The sequence below is a fragment of the Myotis myotis genome, unplaced genomic scaffold (assembly GCF_014108235.1).
Source record: "Myotis myotis isolate mMyoMyo1 unplaced genomic scaffold, mMyoMyo1.p scaffold_m19_p_5, whole genome shotgun sequence".
Classification (NCBI taxonomy): Eukaryota; Metazoa; Chordata; class Mammalia; order Chiroptera; family Vespertilionidae; genus Myotis; species Myotis myotis.
The window spans coordinates 65,961,428-65,978,679 of NW_023416357.1; positions in this window are offsets into that span (position 1 = coordinate 65,961,428).

Consider the following 17,252-nt stretch of genomic DNA (forward strand, 5'->3'; position numbering starts at 1 on the left):
CACAGCCAGCTCCCACCTCCCACTCCCGCAACCTCAAACTTCCTACACAGGCACCTCCCGCTTTGACCCAGGCACCTTCCCACCCTTGCCCACTCACCCTCTTACCACTGGTGTGGATACTCAACTATAGGTAGGTGAGTTGATTACATGTGGTTCAGGATATGAATAAACATGTTTGGGGGATAAAATCTCAACTCATCCTTTATTTCTTGGTCCATTCTAAAAAATAAAATGGCATCCCTCAGGACGGAACACACAAATGCCTGTTCATCCCAGGCAGTGGATCAAGTGATGGTGTTTCTCAGCACTTACACAGGAGAAGAGAAGCCAATTTTTTGAAGTTGAAGATTTGGGCTCATGTTTAAAGAATACTCAAGCCTCTTACTGACTGCGCCATTAAGATCTTTTGTGAGAAGAAGTAAGGAAATTGAGCTTTTGGATAAAGTAGAAGTTGGGGAAGCTGGGAAGTAAGAAAGTGCTAGAAGGAGAGAGTGGAGCTCCAAACCAGGAGGATGCTCCACCTTGGCCAAGGAGCACCAGGAAAAGGAAGGAGAGAGACCCTCTCTGGGGAGATTATCATTTCTATTGTTTTATAAAATACGTTTGTCTATAGAACTTTGTATGTATTTATGCAAGTGAACTGTAATATAAACTCTAGGGTTGTTAATTAGCACCTGAATCACCTAATAGAACCGATGTATGGGCAATAGCTCCAAATATTGCTCTCTAAATACAGACCAGGGAGTTTTTAATTACAGTGAGGCATGTTACACATACCTGTCCCAATTGGAATTAGAGATTTTTAAGAAGGTGGTTGGCCAGGAAGGTTTAGACAGATATTTTTGCCCGGGATGAATGAGGTGTAAGGTTATAGCAAGCCTAGCAGTCTAACTTCTTTGAGGAGGCGGGGAGGCCGGGGGGGGGGGGGGGTGCCCTTGATCTAGAATGCCAATTGGTCTTATGTTCCCTTAGGACAGTGGTTCTCAACCTTCTGACCCTTTAAATACAGTTCCTCATGTTGTGACCCAACCATAAAATTATTTCGTTGCTACTTCATAACTGTAATGTTGCTACTGTTATGAATTGTAATGTAAATATCTGATATGCAGGATGGTCTTAGGCGACCCCTGTGAAAGGGTCGTTCGACCGCCAAAGGGGTTGTGACCCACAGGTTGAGAACCACTGCCTTGGGACTACTTAGAAAGGACACTTAGAAAATGATTCTTTTCCTGATTCTACCCACAGGTCGGCGGATACTACAGTCAGTATTTGTTTCTTTTGCTTCAGCACAAGCTTTTCCCATGAAGTGTATGTTAAGGTGCCGGTAACATTGGAGAGTGAGGATCTCAGCAAGTTTAATAAATAAGTTGTGTGACTGTTTTGGTGCCTTCTTGTTTTAAAGGGTTTATAAGTGTGGCAGTGCTGAGTCTGAGATTTTTATTTATTATAATGCATTAAGTTTTGTTTATCTTAATAAACCACTTGGCAGAGAGGTTGATCAAAGAAGGCATGTGGCTCCCATCTGCTAGTAGAAGGCTACTAATATTCACCAAAGAAACGTGACATTGGGAAAGGCCAGTCAGTCGGCATAAGTGAGTTCTTAAAAGAGAGGAAACTGCTAAAGAGCCCAGGAATGAAGTCCAAGCAGAGTTCCTGTTTGTCAACCACCTGGTGTGTTAGACAAATGTGAGGCCAGGGGGACATAGCTCCAGAAACTATCTTGAGTCCTCTCCTGGCCTTGAACATGGTCTGCCTAGAACTGAAACTTCCATGATCCCCAGTAGCTTTGCGCACGGACCTCTCCAGCTCTTCGGTATCCTGTCAGTCTCCAAAAGAAAGTCCTCACTCCTCCTCCAAGTGCAAGAAGTGGCCATTCAGCCAGGACCCTTGTGTATGTCCACATGAAAGTGGGGCTTTGGAAAGGATATTCACACAAGAGGTGATGTTCTGGTGACCACAGTTTTCATAAGATAAAATGTGTTTCTATTGTGAATGTTTAGAATAATTAAATAAGGCAATGCATGTAGGCAGTGGGAATAAAGGGGGCCAGGCTTGTGGGAATGATAGACAAAATAAAAACACAAAGAGAACAGAAGAAGCAATGAAGTTATTATCAATCATAAGTGTAGAATAATCATTTTGCCAAAGTGTAATTCAGATAAAAACCAGACGAGTTATTTTTTAAGTATCCAAGACAAATAGAGTTATTGACTTGGAGCTGATTTTGTACGTCTTTATGCTGGAATTCTTTTTGCTTTTAAAAAAATATATAGCTAATTTGTTTATATTTGTGTTCTTAGATCTGGCAAGCTTACAGTTGTGGGTAAAAGAAAGCTGACCATAAGATCACTGATTCACCATAGATAATTGTTGAGAAACAAATCACAGAGACCTGGGAAAGTGTTAGAGAACTTGGTGGGCAAGGGAGGTGACACAAAAGGAGAAAATGACAACTTCTTAAAAGACAAAATAAGGTAAATAGTGAAACTGAACACTAGTAAATTTAACATCTATCTCCAGATTTTCCGGAGTACATGATGAGGTAGGAGACAACCCTTTCGAATCAGTCTGTGCCACAAGGAAACATCACTCTAGAGCAGTGGTTCTCAACCTTGGCTGCACATTAGAATCACTTGGGAATCTTTTTAAAATCCTGATTTTTGGGCCTCATCCTCCGGAAATGCTGTTTCTTTGTTATGGGATGGGGCCACAACATTAGTAACAAAGAAACAGAATTTCTGGAGGATGAGGCCCAGAAATCAGGATTTTAAAAAGATTCCCAGGTGATTCTAATGTGCAGCCAAGGTTGAGAACCACTGCTCTAGAGCACTGTTTCCTTTATGGTTATGTTGTTCTACAGGTGGACACGGGTGCTTTAGACCGAGTGAGCCTGACCCTAAGTAAGGCGCTTGAGAAAACCAGAGTTCTATCCTTGTAGTCAATACAGGGAAACAGAGGCAGCAGTTTCAAACACTAGTCCTTGGATGAGAGCTAAAACTATTGCTTAAGAGTCTCCTAGGAAGTTTGTGCAAATGGTCCAATGCCTGTGCCACAGCCCTTGGACTTCACAAGTCATGTCATAAGTTTCTCAAATGACTCCCATGAGCAGGCAGGTGTGACATCCCGTGGAGCTGACTTAGAGACCACAGACAAACTGAAGAGAGACTTCCCAAAGTGCCATGCCAGGTCTGGTCCAGCCAACACGTTTGCCTCAGATACAGATGAGAAGTTCATCAAATTCAAGGAGGACAGGAAGCTGGACAAGGTAGCACAATGAGCATCTGAAATGATCTCAGCATATTAAATCTAACCAGACAAAGGCCAAAGATTAGTTTAGAATTTTCATATCAACTATGACTTTAAGTCAATGGGAGACATCTAAAACTATTTTTTTTTTTTTATATTAGAAAGTCATTGAAAAAGAATGCAGGGATCTGGCCATGGTGAAAGGTCTTTAAGCCTGAGTGGAAAGACAATTATATATCACTAGAGCCCCGGTGCACAAATTCATGCATGGGTGGGGTCCAGCCAGCCTGTCCCGATGGGGGTCCATTGGGCCGGGCCAGCCGGGGGATGAGGAGGGGAGCTGGGGCCCAGATCAGGATGGTTGGCTGCTGCAGTGCGCATCATAGCCACCAATCGTTCTGGTCATTCTGGTTGTTCCACTATTCTGGTCACTGGGCTTTTATATATGTAGATGATAGGCAAATAATCATGTGATCACTTGGGTGGCAGGAACGGGGAGTCACAGATTTCTATATGTAGGCTCAGGAAGAAATAGCTAATAGGTATGGTTTAAATCCAAAGATATAGGTCACATGGCACACCCTTCCTGAAGCTGTAGAATCAAGGAAAAATAAGGTTTATTGTGTCCCATCAAGGTCCAGGCAAAAAACTCTGGTCATTAGTACCTTAGTTAACTAAGATGGTACTTGCCCTACTTTAATGGTAGGCATTTTTTCAAACCCAGAATTGAGAACTTAAGTAGAGAAATATCTTAGAAAACAAAAACCCAATAATATTAATATTCTTGTGTTAAAGACACCTCAAATTCAATATTTTATGTACTTGTAATGTTTGGGAATTGTATTTGAGTAATAGCTTTGTAACTTCAATTTAAAATATCTAATTAAGTAATTGATTTAGACTTGTAGTTCACACTGGAATTCTTACTAACTTCATAATACAATATTGTAACACTTAAGAGAACTCAGGGTTCATGATATTTATAAACTTCATTCATTAGATTTATATGAATTACTTGGTGAAGTTGGCCAGTCAGGCAATTAAATTACTCTAAAAGGAAATAAAGTACATTAAACTTATAAATACAGGGTAAAATATGTGAAAGTATTTAATTAACTAGCTGTAAATGGGATCTAGTATTGTTCAAAGTCCATTAGAGTGATTGCTAAAATTGCAAGGCAGAACTAGAATAACAGGATATGTGAAGTAAACTGAAAGCCTAGGAAGAATGATGTTATTAAAAATCGATGACTCTAAGAAAGGGAATATCAATTTTTGAAAACAAAGTAAATACCTGAATAGTCTGAAAAGCTATCCTTAAGTGAACCAAAAGTCTCACATCAGCTTGTATAAGGTCGGGATGGACCAGCAGCAAGTGTGAAAGTGACTAGGGCTGAATGTTGAGTCCTGAAAGGTCCCCCAGAAGTCTCAGAATGAAAAGCCTGCCAAGAGGTGCTGCAGTCTTAGGCTGAGCAGAGAGGAGAGTGTCAGAGAGAGGAAGCTGAGCACCTCCCTCCATTCCACACTAATCACTCATGGAAACCTGTCATTAAGCCCATTTGTTGCCCACTGCCCTGAGCCATTTGCTTATTCACAGACTCTGAGGTTTTTCTTCGTTAATTTGTTTTGGTGGATATTTGGTAGCTAACAGAAGTGGGAGAGATTAGTTACCTTCCCACAAAGTCACCAACAAGTTATAACGCAAGCAGGTCTTCAACTGAATTCTGCCTCTTGTCTACCAGGCACTTACTAAACAAACATCTATTAATAAGTAGACACAAAACCGTTTGTACAGCCTGCAATGCCAGCCCTCTGTCCTCTCGTGTAGTCTGACCACACTTTTCATGAAGAAGTCTCTAGAAGCAGATGTGATGATATTTCAGTGGCAGAAACCTGTAACTCAGCGGAAAGCTGCCTTCAAAAACTGACAGGACTCTCACGGGGCACAGGCACAGATTTGTGAGGCGGCTTCGCAGAACCCAACAAAATACTTCAGAGAAAAGAGCCCGAGACACAGACAGACCTGGGTTCCAATGCTGGCTGTCCCCATATACTAACTTGCCAATATTACAGAGTCTCTTTTGCCTTTCATTTCTTTATCTGCAAGGCAGGGATAATACAAAAAAAAATTTGCCTATTTTCAAGGTTGTGGGAACTAAAGGATATAATGCACAGAATGTACACAGTGTCCAATAGTCAGTACTCATTAAATATATTATTGTCACTGGTTTGTGAGGCAGAACTTGTATTTATGGGTGAGAATCAGAAATAGGAAAATAGTGAGTCAATTAAAAGGAAGTATTTTCTGGCAATTACAGTATTATTCAAATAGATTAAGCTATCTTTTGCTGAAATAAATGGTCTAAGGTCTTATCAGAGGTTTATCTGCAGTTTCAGAGGATATTCCTACAGAGGGTAGAAAATTAGATGGAGGAAGGTCTCTTTATTTCTCTTAAACACAGAGATTCTGTAATATCGGCCAGTTTTCTTTCCAGGTAGCTCCAATGTAGATGTGGTTATCCACGTGTAGTCCAGGAGCGTTCTCTAGTCTGCTAGTTTTACACATGGAGAAGGTTGATCTATAGAAATCACTTTTTTCTTTATTTCTAACTCTATGCCCTCTCCCTGAAAACAGCCCAAAGCTCTTCCACTGCCTCTTTATTCGTGTTATAAACGGTGTAAATAATTGTCTGCTTTCACACTTCTTTCAGGGGCAAACACTTTCACCAATATGACATTCCTCTTTCATCGACTTATGTCCACAGTCACACACTTGTTCAAACAGACCTGGCCCCATATGCCCCATATTAGCTTTAAAGGACCAGTCTCTACTGAAATAGGCCGTGTTCCTGGAATTAACATTGTGCCCTGGGCTGCTACCTTCCCAGTTGTCTGCCATTTGTACTTTTATGCCATATTTCTTGTACAATTTTTACATATTTACCTGCCTCCCTATTCCTTTTTCCAGCTGTATTCATGAGGTCCCTGCTGTAATATTGCTACTTGTACAGAAATCATTTCTCGACTTCCCCAGACTTAACGCATGTCTTGTCAGGACCCCACCTCTGACCTCGTCTGGTTTTGTCTGCTCATCCTTCCCGCTTCTTGCTTATTTTTCACCTCAGGATTCCCCTAACATCCATACCTGTCTGTTCCTTTTAACAAGTAACTTTTGTTCAATTTGGTAACTTTTAACAAATTAAAATCAATTTTTAACCAGCTTTTAATGTTTCCCCTGCCCACCACTTCATGCATGAAGAGTCAGAGGCATTCCCTGGTCCTTGATGAGTAGACTAATCATACAACGATAGAAATGCTTTAGAAACACTTAGAAATGTTTACCCTCACTACTACAAAAAAGTAAATGGAGGCAATGAGGTGCGATTTTTTCACCTACAAAATTAGCAGATTGGAAACCAGGTGTGCCTTGCAAGCCTGGCGAGAGTGTCCTGGGACAGGCATCCGTGGCTAGCATGCTGGTAAGAGCAGAGCTCGGTACAAGCTTTTCGGAAAGCAGTCCAGCAAAATATCAAAGGAGGCATAACAGATGCATATAAAGCTTTCGGGCTTAGAGATCTAATCACGCCATTCTCTGCAGAGTGAAATATAAGAAACAATTTAAAGGTCCAATGTGAGTAATAGACAAGAAAGTTTGCTATAATTGAATATTTTGTAGACATTCAATATTTTTTTCTTCCTCTTTTTAAAAAATTAAATTTTCTACTTTAAGATGATTATAGAGTCGCATACCATTGTAAGAAATAATATAGAGGGATTCCTTTTACTCTTTACCCAGTGTTCCCAGTGGTAATGTCTTGTGAAACTGTCACACAGCATCTCAATCAGGACATTGGCATTGATGTGGACAAAAGGCGGAACAGTCCCCTCACTGCAAGGGTCCTTCGTGTTGGTTTTAATCCACTCCTTCCTGCCAGCACCCCCTCTTTAGCCCCAGCAACCACTCATGTGTTCTTTATTGTATACCTTTGTCACTTCAAAAAAGTTATATAAATGGAATGATACAGTATGTAATCCTCTGGGATTGGCCTTTTTTCACTTAGCATAATTCTCTGGAGATTCATCCAGGCTGTTGCATGTATCTCTTTTATTGCTGAGTAGCATTCCATGATGTGGATGTAACCAACCCACTGAAAGACATCTGGGTTGTTTTTAGGTTGGGGCTATTATGAATCAAGCTGCTATGAACATTCACGCACAGGCTTTATGTGAAGATAATTTTCTTTTTCTCTGGGATAAACACCCAGAAATGCAATTGCTGGGTCATATGTCAGCAGCATGTTTGTTTCTTTAACAAACTGACAAACTGTCCACCAGGGGACTGTGGTTTTTACATTCCCACCAGTAATGTAGAAGTGATCTGATTTTTCTTCACCTTCATCAGTAGTTGGTATTGTCACTATTTTTTATTTTAGTTACTCTGATAGGTTTGTAGAATATCTTATTGTGGCTTTACTTGCCTTTTTCTAATGGCTAATGATGTTGAATATCTTCATGTGCTTACATGCCACCTGTATCTTCCCTGTGTTGACTTGTCTCTTCAGATCCTTTGTCATTTTCTTATTGAAGTGTTTTATTTTTTTACTGTTGTATTTTTAAAAATTGAGATGTAATTAACATCATAAAACTCATCCTCTTAAGGTGTACAATTCAGTAGTTTTCAGTATACTCAGGAGATTGTGTGACCATCACATTTTATATAATGGCAGAACATATTAATCACCCCCAAGAGAAATCCCATATCCATTAGCAATCACTCCCCATGCTCTCCTTCTCAACCCTGGGCAACTTCTAATATAGTCTCTATTTCTACATATTTGCCTATTCTGGATATCTATATCTATCTATCTATATATATATATAAACCCAGCAAGTGGAACGCCAAAATGACCAGAACGACTGGTCACTATGATGCCCACTGCAGCTGGCCAACCAGCTCAATCAGGTGTGGGGCCAGCTGGCCAACTGCCCGAAGCCCCTCCCCTCTGCTGGCCTGGCCCTGATCGGCCCCCATCAGGGTGGGCCAGCCAGACCCCACCTGTGCACAAATTCGTGCACTGGGCCTCTAGTTTAATATAAAAGAAATCATACAATCTGTGACCTTTTGTGACTGGCTTCTTTCGCTTAGCATGTTATCAAGGTTCATCCATGTTGTAGCATGTATCAGAGCTTCATTTTTTTAATGGCTGCATAATATTCCATTGTGTGGATGGACCACACTTTGTTTAGGTGTTTATCAATTGATGGGCATTTAAGTTGTTTCCACTGTTGGGCTACTATGAAAAATGCTGCTATGAACATTTGTAAACAAGTTTTTGTGTGCACCTATTTTCAATTCTTTGGGTATATATCTAGGAGTGGCATTGCTGAGTCATGTGCTAACTCTGTTTAAGTTTTGAAGGAACTGCCCACTTTACACTCCTCCCAGGGATGCCAGAGTGTAAGAGAAAAGTGAAGACGTGCGGAAAAGGCTCTTAGACAAGATGTTTTACTCGGGGCAGTTAATTATGTCTCAACTGAGCTAATGATTCTGACCTCACAGTGTTGCAGAGGGACCATATGTGAAGCGATGTCAGTGACAGCCCTCAAGTGTCCAACACAGGCGCTGAGCAAGCGGCTATCTTTCACACTCTTCTGGGGGCTGTTACCACACTTTTTAAACGTCCCCCTGAGCTAATTCTCCTCCTCCGGGAGAACTGATATCAAATACTCCCTCCTTATCGCATCTGACAAAGCAGATCCTAGCAGTGCCCCGCAGGACATTTGCTTTTCAGAAACTAGCCTCCGGTTTTAAGGTTTTAAGGAAGGAGTCAGCAGGCAGATCTCCCCTGAAGACCCCTGGGAAGACATCTTGCCTGCTCCCCTCTGCCAAATTTCCAATCTTCGGCGCAAACAGCCCAGGGAAAGGAGAGAACAGGAGGTGGGCTAGGGCCTCTGAGACTAGAGTGAAGGTCTCCCTCCTCCTGGGGTGGGGGGGCGCGGAGCAGCACTATGGTGCGGAGCGTAGAGGAGACTTCACTCAGCATGGGGGCGCGCAAAGTGTTGAGGGAGCAGAGCGCATGCAGTTCTCAGCAGCTGTTTACACGGTAACCAGGACCCTCACTCTGGGGGCTGAGCTGTTTGAGGTCACACCCTGATGGCCAGCACACCATCCAGTGTGCCCTTCATGGAAGCCTCTGACATTGACCCTTCCCAGACCGCGGCTATCATTTTTATTTTACCTTTTAAATTAACTGTATTAGGGTGACATGGGTTAATGAAATTATGTAGGTTGCAAGTGCACACTTCCATGGTGCATCATTTGTATGTTGCATTGGCTGCGGGTCAGCCGCAAACAAGGATTCCTGCAAGAGGGCAATGGGGGTGGTGAAAGTTCCAAAAAACGGGTCACAGGAAAAGTGCCTAAAGGAACTGAGGCAGTGGCCTGGAGGAGAGGAGGCTGGGGAGCAGGCGTGAAAGGGCGCCTCGTGGAAAAAAAAGCCCGCTTAGTCGGCAGCTCTGAGAACTCAGCTAGGACCAGAGGGTGGGTGGAAAGCAACAGAGGCGTTGCGTGCAGAAAGGTTCCAACTAATAATTAAAGCTGCCAACTGGAAGGAATCAGCAAATTAATGCATTCTTACAGTTCTCTACTCCATGCGGCTTTCCCGCAGCCACCTGGGTAAAGAGCTAAGCTGCGCATTAATGGCAGTGCATTGTGTGCAGGAACAGATTAATTTCATATTGCTCCCATGCAGTTATGCTCAGAGGTAAGCCTAATGGACACATGAATAAAAGGAACGATGACCCCCTTTTTCTGCTCTGATTCACCAGCTGCTTGCCACTCTAAGGGCTTTTACTCAGGGGCCCTGGGTTCTCAAGGACTAAAAGGTTGGGAGCCTGCTGTATAACCCCATTTCTCTCAGGGCCTGAACCCCCTTCTCCTTGGCTATTGACCAGCTCTGTTGGATTTGCTGAGTAGACAGATAATGAAGTGTTTGGAAGAATCTAGAGGGAAAGGATATTAGTGTTAAAGGGAGATGATGTTCGCTGTAAGGGAATGAAATAAAGGCTCTAAGAAGAGTTGCCAATCTTTTATAGACTCTTCGAATTTGCAGCCCAGGATGACCGAGCTCTGGGATCCTCCTCAGGCCTTTCCCCCATGTGGTCTGCTTCTCAGTGGACCAGCCCCTGACAGCCAGTCTGCATCTTTCTTTCACTTTCCCATCAAAATGCACTGGCGCTGTGTTCTCCCAGGGTCTTGTTCCCTGCAGTGCCGTAAGTTCATGACCAGCAACCGTCAAGGCTTCAATCAGCTCATAGCTGGTTGTCTAACTCAGAGGTCTTCAAACTTTTGTGGTATTATGCCCTCTAAAGGAATCTTGATAAAGTAGGTGCCATCATATAAATTTTAAGTTAATTACAAAGTTTTTCATCGTAACTTTAAATATTTTTAAGGAATGTAATTTGGACCATATTGCAAATATTTCTATTTTAAAATGAAAGTTGTTTCTTTTGTAAATGTATACAATCAAATCTAAACACTATAACAATTGATAATCTATCCATTTTATTTTTAAAAGCAAACACTTCTCTAACTTGCAGAAATCTGACTTTTCTTTGTCTCATTGCACTTAAATTTTCATTCTACTTACCCCCAATAAGTTCACTTTAATGTATATATTTGCTTGAAAGGACTTCATTGATTATGCTATCATTTATCTTCAACAAAAAGGTATCTAAATTGAAATTTTAAACTTTTATTTTCAATTACCATAAGTCTCTAAACATTTAAAATATCTGTGTGATTGGATCATTAGTGGCAATACACTACTGATTAAAACAACATGAATATATTATACTAATTATTAAATGCAAAAAGTGAAATTATATTGCAAATGCATCTCTTAATGAGATGACAAACTTTTTTCACTTGGTTCATGTATCTTCAGATGAATATTACTTATTGCTAGAATGAGATAGGGTTCAGCATCAATTCTACTTGTAATTTTTTTATAGATGTAAGCCCTAAGAATTGAAAGTTTTATTACAGCCAAATAATGCAATTCTTTGAACTCCTTCAATGTTGTATGCCAAATTTCAAATAATGATCTCTTATCAAAAATATTTTTAATCTTCTGTCACTTGACAACTTGATTAGGTCCTTCTTCATTTTTATTATAAACAGTGAATTGGAAAGCGCCTGACTTATAAAGAGATTTGTTCTCATCATTAGAATAAGTCACTTTCTCATTTTCTGGGAAGTATACCAAAAAAGCTCTACTAAAACCTATCAAATTGTTGTTAATTATGCTGTAATGCTTTCACTTAGACCAACCTTTTTAAATCTCAAATCTTAAAAAATGATATGTAATTAATTTCATTACATTTTGCAAAAATAATGTTTTTTGATAAAATGCTTTGAACTTATTTCTTGTTTTAAATATATAACTATGACTCTCAAGATACAGATTTAACTCATTTATGGACAATGCCTACCATAAATCTCATTTCAGGTTGGCTAATCATCACTGTCAAACCAATTAGCCAAATCAGATACACATTCTGTCAGAAAAAAAATCTCTGACTTCATTTTTCAATTCAAATAGCTATTTTAAGTATTATTATAAAATTAATGATAATTAAAAGCATATCTTATGAAATTGATTTCTAAAAATATGGGAATTAAAAGCACATCTTTTGAAATTGATCAGTAAAAAAATCAAAATGATGTAGATCCAACATAAGTAATTATTCCATGCTTCAATAAGTTCTAAAACCAAGATGATCAATATACTCTTTCTCATAAAAAGTAACAAGAATGATAATAAAGAGCATGGTAAATAGCCGGTAAAACTGGGTGAGGCCTTTGGATGCTGCTGATTGCTTTGGAGAATAAGTAGAACTAGTGTAAAAATCAGAAATACCAGTAATAATACAAAGGGTCTAGCACATAATATTTTTTATTATGAAAAGGATATCTATATATATAAAAGCCTAAGCAACCAACCAACCAGTCGTTATGACACACACTGACCACCAGGGGAAGATGCTCAATTCAGGAGCTGCCCCCTGGTGGTCAGCGCGCTTCCACCGTGGGAGTGCTGCTCAGCTGACCAACCAGTCCTGGCGGCCCACCAGCCCAGCAGCAGCCTCTCACTCCTTCCCTCAGTAGTCCTTCAGGTCCAATCTCTGGAGAATGGGCCAGACACTGACGGACCAGCGCCACCTCCCCTCCCTAGATGCTCCACAAGAAAGAAAAGATATAAAAGTGGCCGCCAGGTGGCTCCCAATAACCAGTGCGAATGTTAGTGGGAAGGATCTGGATTCCAAGCCAGCAAGGCATCTCACACCCCCTCCCCTCCCCCTCCCCCCCCGCCCCGCCTCCAGGGCTGATCATGTCCCAGCCCCCGCCCCACCACCCCCTTGGGACCGGGCGCCAGACGCAGGGCTCACAGCTGGCAAGTGCTGCTGTGGCCGTGTAAGCCTTTCCCGGTCAGGACTGACTGGGTGTGAGCCTGCAGCAGGCACAGCGGGGCCTGGATGAGTGGGAGCAGCAGGCAGGAGCATCAGGCAGCGTTGGACTGCCAGTTTCAGCCCAATCTCTGCAGGCCATGCCAAGGGACCCCACCTGTGCACAAAGTCATGCACCGGGCCTCTAGTTAGTTTTAAAAGATAGAATATGATGATAATTTACTATATTTGAAATAAATATTTCATGCTATGATTTGATACAACAAATTTTGACAACTTTGTTGACTAATGAATGTCAAATCTGGAAGAAATCACATGAAAGTTTATCCTTGGGTTTTATCCATTTTATCTTATAAAAATTTGGTATTGCCCTAAGGTATTTTAATTACATTTAAAGCAATCAGCATTGCAAACCAATATTGTTTTAGCTTTTCTAAGTTACCTTTCTTCCCAGTTAAGGTATATCCTAGAATAGGGAATACAGTGGAAAATAATTGCTTACAATGAAATGAATACAGTTTTGGTATTTAATGTCTCCTACTGATTTTCCCTTTGTGTCACTCTCTCAGGACTCTCCCTCAAGAGCAGAGGTCAGGAGGTGGAAGAGGAAAAGGCCTTAAATAAAAAATTTCAATTATTTCCATCTCTCCACTTTACCATATATCTGAAGTGTAAAATTCAATATGAGTCCAAACACTTCGTGTATTCTAGCATATCTCTTTTAATGTGTATATAAGAAGGAAAAGGATTTGTGATTAATCATTAAAGGAACCTTTCTCTTTGTTTCCCACATCTGGGGGTTTTATGTCATATTAAGGCCACTGTGTCCTTAAGGTTTGGAATAGGTGAAACTTGTCTGTATATTTTTATAATGTGGGGGAAAGGACTATTATGAACACAGATTCATTCTGAGCAGGTCAATTTTAGGAAAGAATACAGTAAGTATAGAGGATCTGGAAAGACTTCATGTAACCCTGAGATACATCTACCCGTTGGAAAATGATGAAATTATCAGACTCCTTTGTAGGCTAATCTAACCCAGTCCAATATTTTTTACCATGGGGATCTCTGTCTGAGGGCGGGGGGTGGGGGCGAGGGGGGTGAAGAGTTTCAAAAGGCCCAGAAGTAGAGATGGACCTGCAGCAGCCCCAGTTTGGGGAGCAGTAATGAGGATCCTATTTCCAATCTTGTGCTCATAGACCTGCAAGTGCTCCATGCTATCAAACATAAAGATCTTAGAAGGTCCGCTGGCCCTTTGTTGGTGAATAAGCCCACCACCATCCCCTGAAACCGGAGGACCAGTGTTGCAAACTCACATGCCAACAGAAGGAAGCAGGTGATGTAAGTGAAGCAGACTGTTTATAAGAAATTAGAAGTGTAAGGACTGGATCATGAAGGGGCATGCCTCACCAAAAGTGGAGGCTGCTACTCAGCTCCAGCCCCACTATTGCCAGATCTCTACTTTCCAAGGGAAGCGGGAACCTGCATTTTCATGTGAAATCTTTCCATTTGTAAATGTTGGCAATTAAATCAACATTTTTATAAAACACACAGCAGGCGAAACAAAACTAATCTACAGGTCCTATCTGGTACATGGCAATTGGTTAGTAATCTCTGCCCAAAGGCAACATTGTGATATTTTTGCCTCCAGAGAGAGAATAAAACAGTGTTTAAACAAAGCTTGGGTCTCCCACTTTGACTCCATCTAGAGCTTCAGTTTCTGAGCTCTCGTCTCAGCAGTTATTACCTTTAATATTAGCTTCAGCTGATCTTCTCACATGGGTCCTGCTACTTTAAAGTGAAGTGTAGGGTCAAGCTTCATGGAGGCCAAGGGAGCTGTGATCAGCAAACTCAAGTCCAATGAGTTGGATAGAACTTTAGACATCGTTTATTCTGGCTTTCCTGCTTTTATGGCTTCCAATAACATTCTCCAGACATTCCTTTCGGGGCCAATAGCACTTATATGTGTAAATGAAGGCTATGCAGCCCCAATATTATAGTGTCTGGATGCTCTCCTCATCTACTGTCCATCTATGGCCTACAATTGCCCTGAGCACGTTGACGTCAGATGGTGTGCTGCCACTAAAATGTATCCAGACATTCTTTGATACTCCCCCTTTCAGGAGGTAGAACTTAATTCCCTCCCTGTGAGTGTAGTGTCCTGCTTCTAATGAATAGAATATGATGGATGACGGTGACTTCTGAGGTCACAGGCAGTATGGCCTGCTCCAAGCTTTCTCTTGAAGTACTTGCTCTGAGGTAAGCCAGAGGGCACGAGGACACTTACGTAGCCCTATGGAGAGGCCTATGAGTGGAGGGACTGAGCTCTCCCGCCCATGTGAGTGAGCAGATACTCCAGCCCTGGCCCAGCCCTCAGATGACCACGGACCTGACATCTTGATTACAAACTCATGAGAGATCCTGAGTCGGAACCAACAGCTAAACTGCTGTTGAATTCCTGAACAGAATCTGTGAGATCTGTAAAGTTTGTGTTTCAAGATGTATGGTGTCGTGTGGCAATAGGTAACTAATAGAGATGGGCATAAAGTGACCTAGGCCCGTGGTCGGCAAACTGCAACTCGCAAGCCACATGTGGCTCTTTGGCCCTTGAGTGTGGCTCTTCCTAAGCCTTAGGAGTACCCTAATTAAGTTAATAACAATGTGCCTACCTATATAGTTTAAGTTTAAAAAATTTGGCTCTCAAAAGAAATTTCAATCGTTGTACTGTTGATATTTGGCTCTGTTGACTAATGAGTTTGCCAACCACACATCTAGATTCTAGAGGAGTCTCAACTGGGCTGACTGGGCACTTCAAGTCTCTGCCACGTATCTGTTCCATGCCAATAGACTACCTCAGGAATGTCCTCATGGAAATGACAGAAACACAAGAAAGAACAAGGCCTCTCGAGTTGTAGACTTAGAAGCACCATACTTGCACTTCTGCTTCATTCTATTACCCAAAGGCAGGCACATGGTCAAGTCCAGAGACAGAGGACACTTCAAAGTTAAGTGCCCAAGGGGGTGGATGCAGAGAGGGTAAAAGATCATTCAACCCATCAGCAAGACCTATCAATTCTACCTTAGAAATACTTTCCACACCTGTCCAATACTCCTTCTATCTTACTGCTATCATCACTTCAGTTCACCATGATCTCTTATCTATCACCACCTGACTGGTCTGTCCAAATCTTTCTTGTCCATTCCTTCTCAGACCATTCTCAATGCAGCAATGAGAATTAACTTAAAAAGAAAACCTGCTTTGACCACTCATTTAATTAAGTCTGCCAAATGGTTTCCTATTGTTCTCATGATAAAGGTGAAAATCCTGACTAAGGCCTGAATTGTTTTCAATTTTCAGTTGAGGGGCTACTTTAAAGCAAATAGGTGAACCTGGTGAAAGGGAGAAAGAGAGTGAAGAGGGAGTGTGGGAAAGAGAGGCTTTGTAATGACTTCCATGTGAGGACAGCCTGAAACCCCTTTCTCCAACCTCATCTCCTTCCATCCTTTCTTTCACTTTATGGTTGGAACACATCATAATTCCCCAACTTGTACACTATTTCAAGCCTCTGGGGTCTTACTTGGACTGCTCTGTGTCCAAGTAGAGAAGTAGAGTTCTTTACCCCTCCTTTTGGTATGGATTGAAAAGCCTCTGCCTTATCACCTAAAAAAAAGAGAAGAGGAGAGCGCAGATTGGTTTGGCTCAGTGGATAGAGCGTCGGCTTGCAGACTGAAGGGTCCCAGGTTCGGGGGGGAGAGAGAGAGGATGAGGGAGAGGATAGAGGTAGTGGCCACTCCATTTTAAGAATTTCCTTTTAGATTGAACCAATCTGATTACCTGGTAGGCAGTTGGGATTTAGTTGGGCCCTAAGGCTCCTTTCTCTCAATGGGTTAAAGTTCAGGGTAAATAGAAAACTTAACCCAAATCTGAAATGTGCCTTAATTTCAAAAGTAACTCCCCAATTTAGATGTCCCTCCTGAAGTGCGAAAAGACCCAAGCTTTCTCAGAGCATCTGACCCCCACACCCCAGAGGCTGAGCTCCCCATTTGGGGCAGAGCAACCTTTTGTTCCTCTCCCTTTTTCACTGCCTCTTATCTCAGGGCCTGTTCCTTAGCCTTCATTCGGGTGAAACTCAAATATCTGAACCCAACCAGCCAATTTAGCAACTTTTGTGTAATTGAAGTTGAAGTTTCACTCTCATATGGATGAGAAGGAAGCAGTGGGCACTTCGCATGCACCGAGATTGAATCCCCTGAATTGCAGGGTTTCAGGCTCACACGAGACCTCCAGAAGGTTCTGCTGATGCCATCTTATCTACCAACTGCTAGATTCCAGGTAGTTAGATCCAAATGAATTAATGACTTAAAAAATTATATTTCAAATTTTTATCTTCTTATAAACATAAGCCTTTGTCTGTTTATAAGTGAGATCAGGTATCTTTTGTCATGATAACAAATACCAGAGAGCCCTGGCCGTTTTGACTCGGTGGATAGAGCATGGGCCTGCAGTCTGAAGGGTCCCCAGGTTCGTTCCGGTCGCG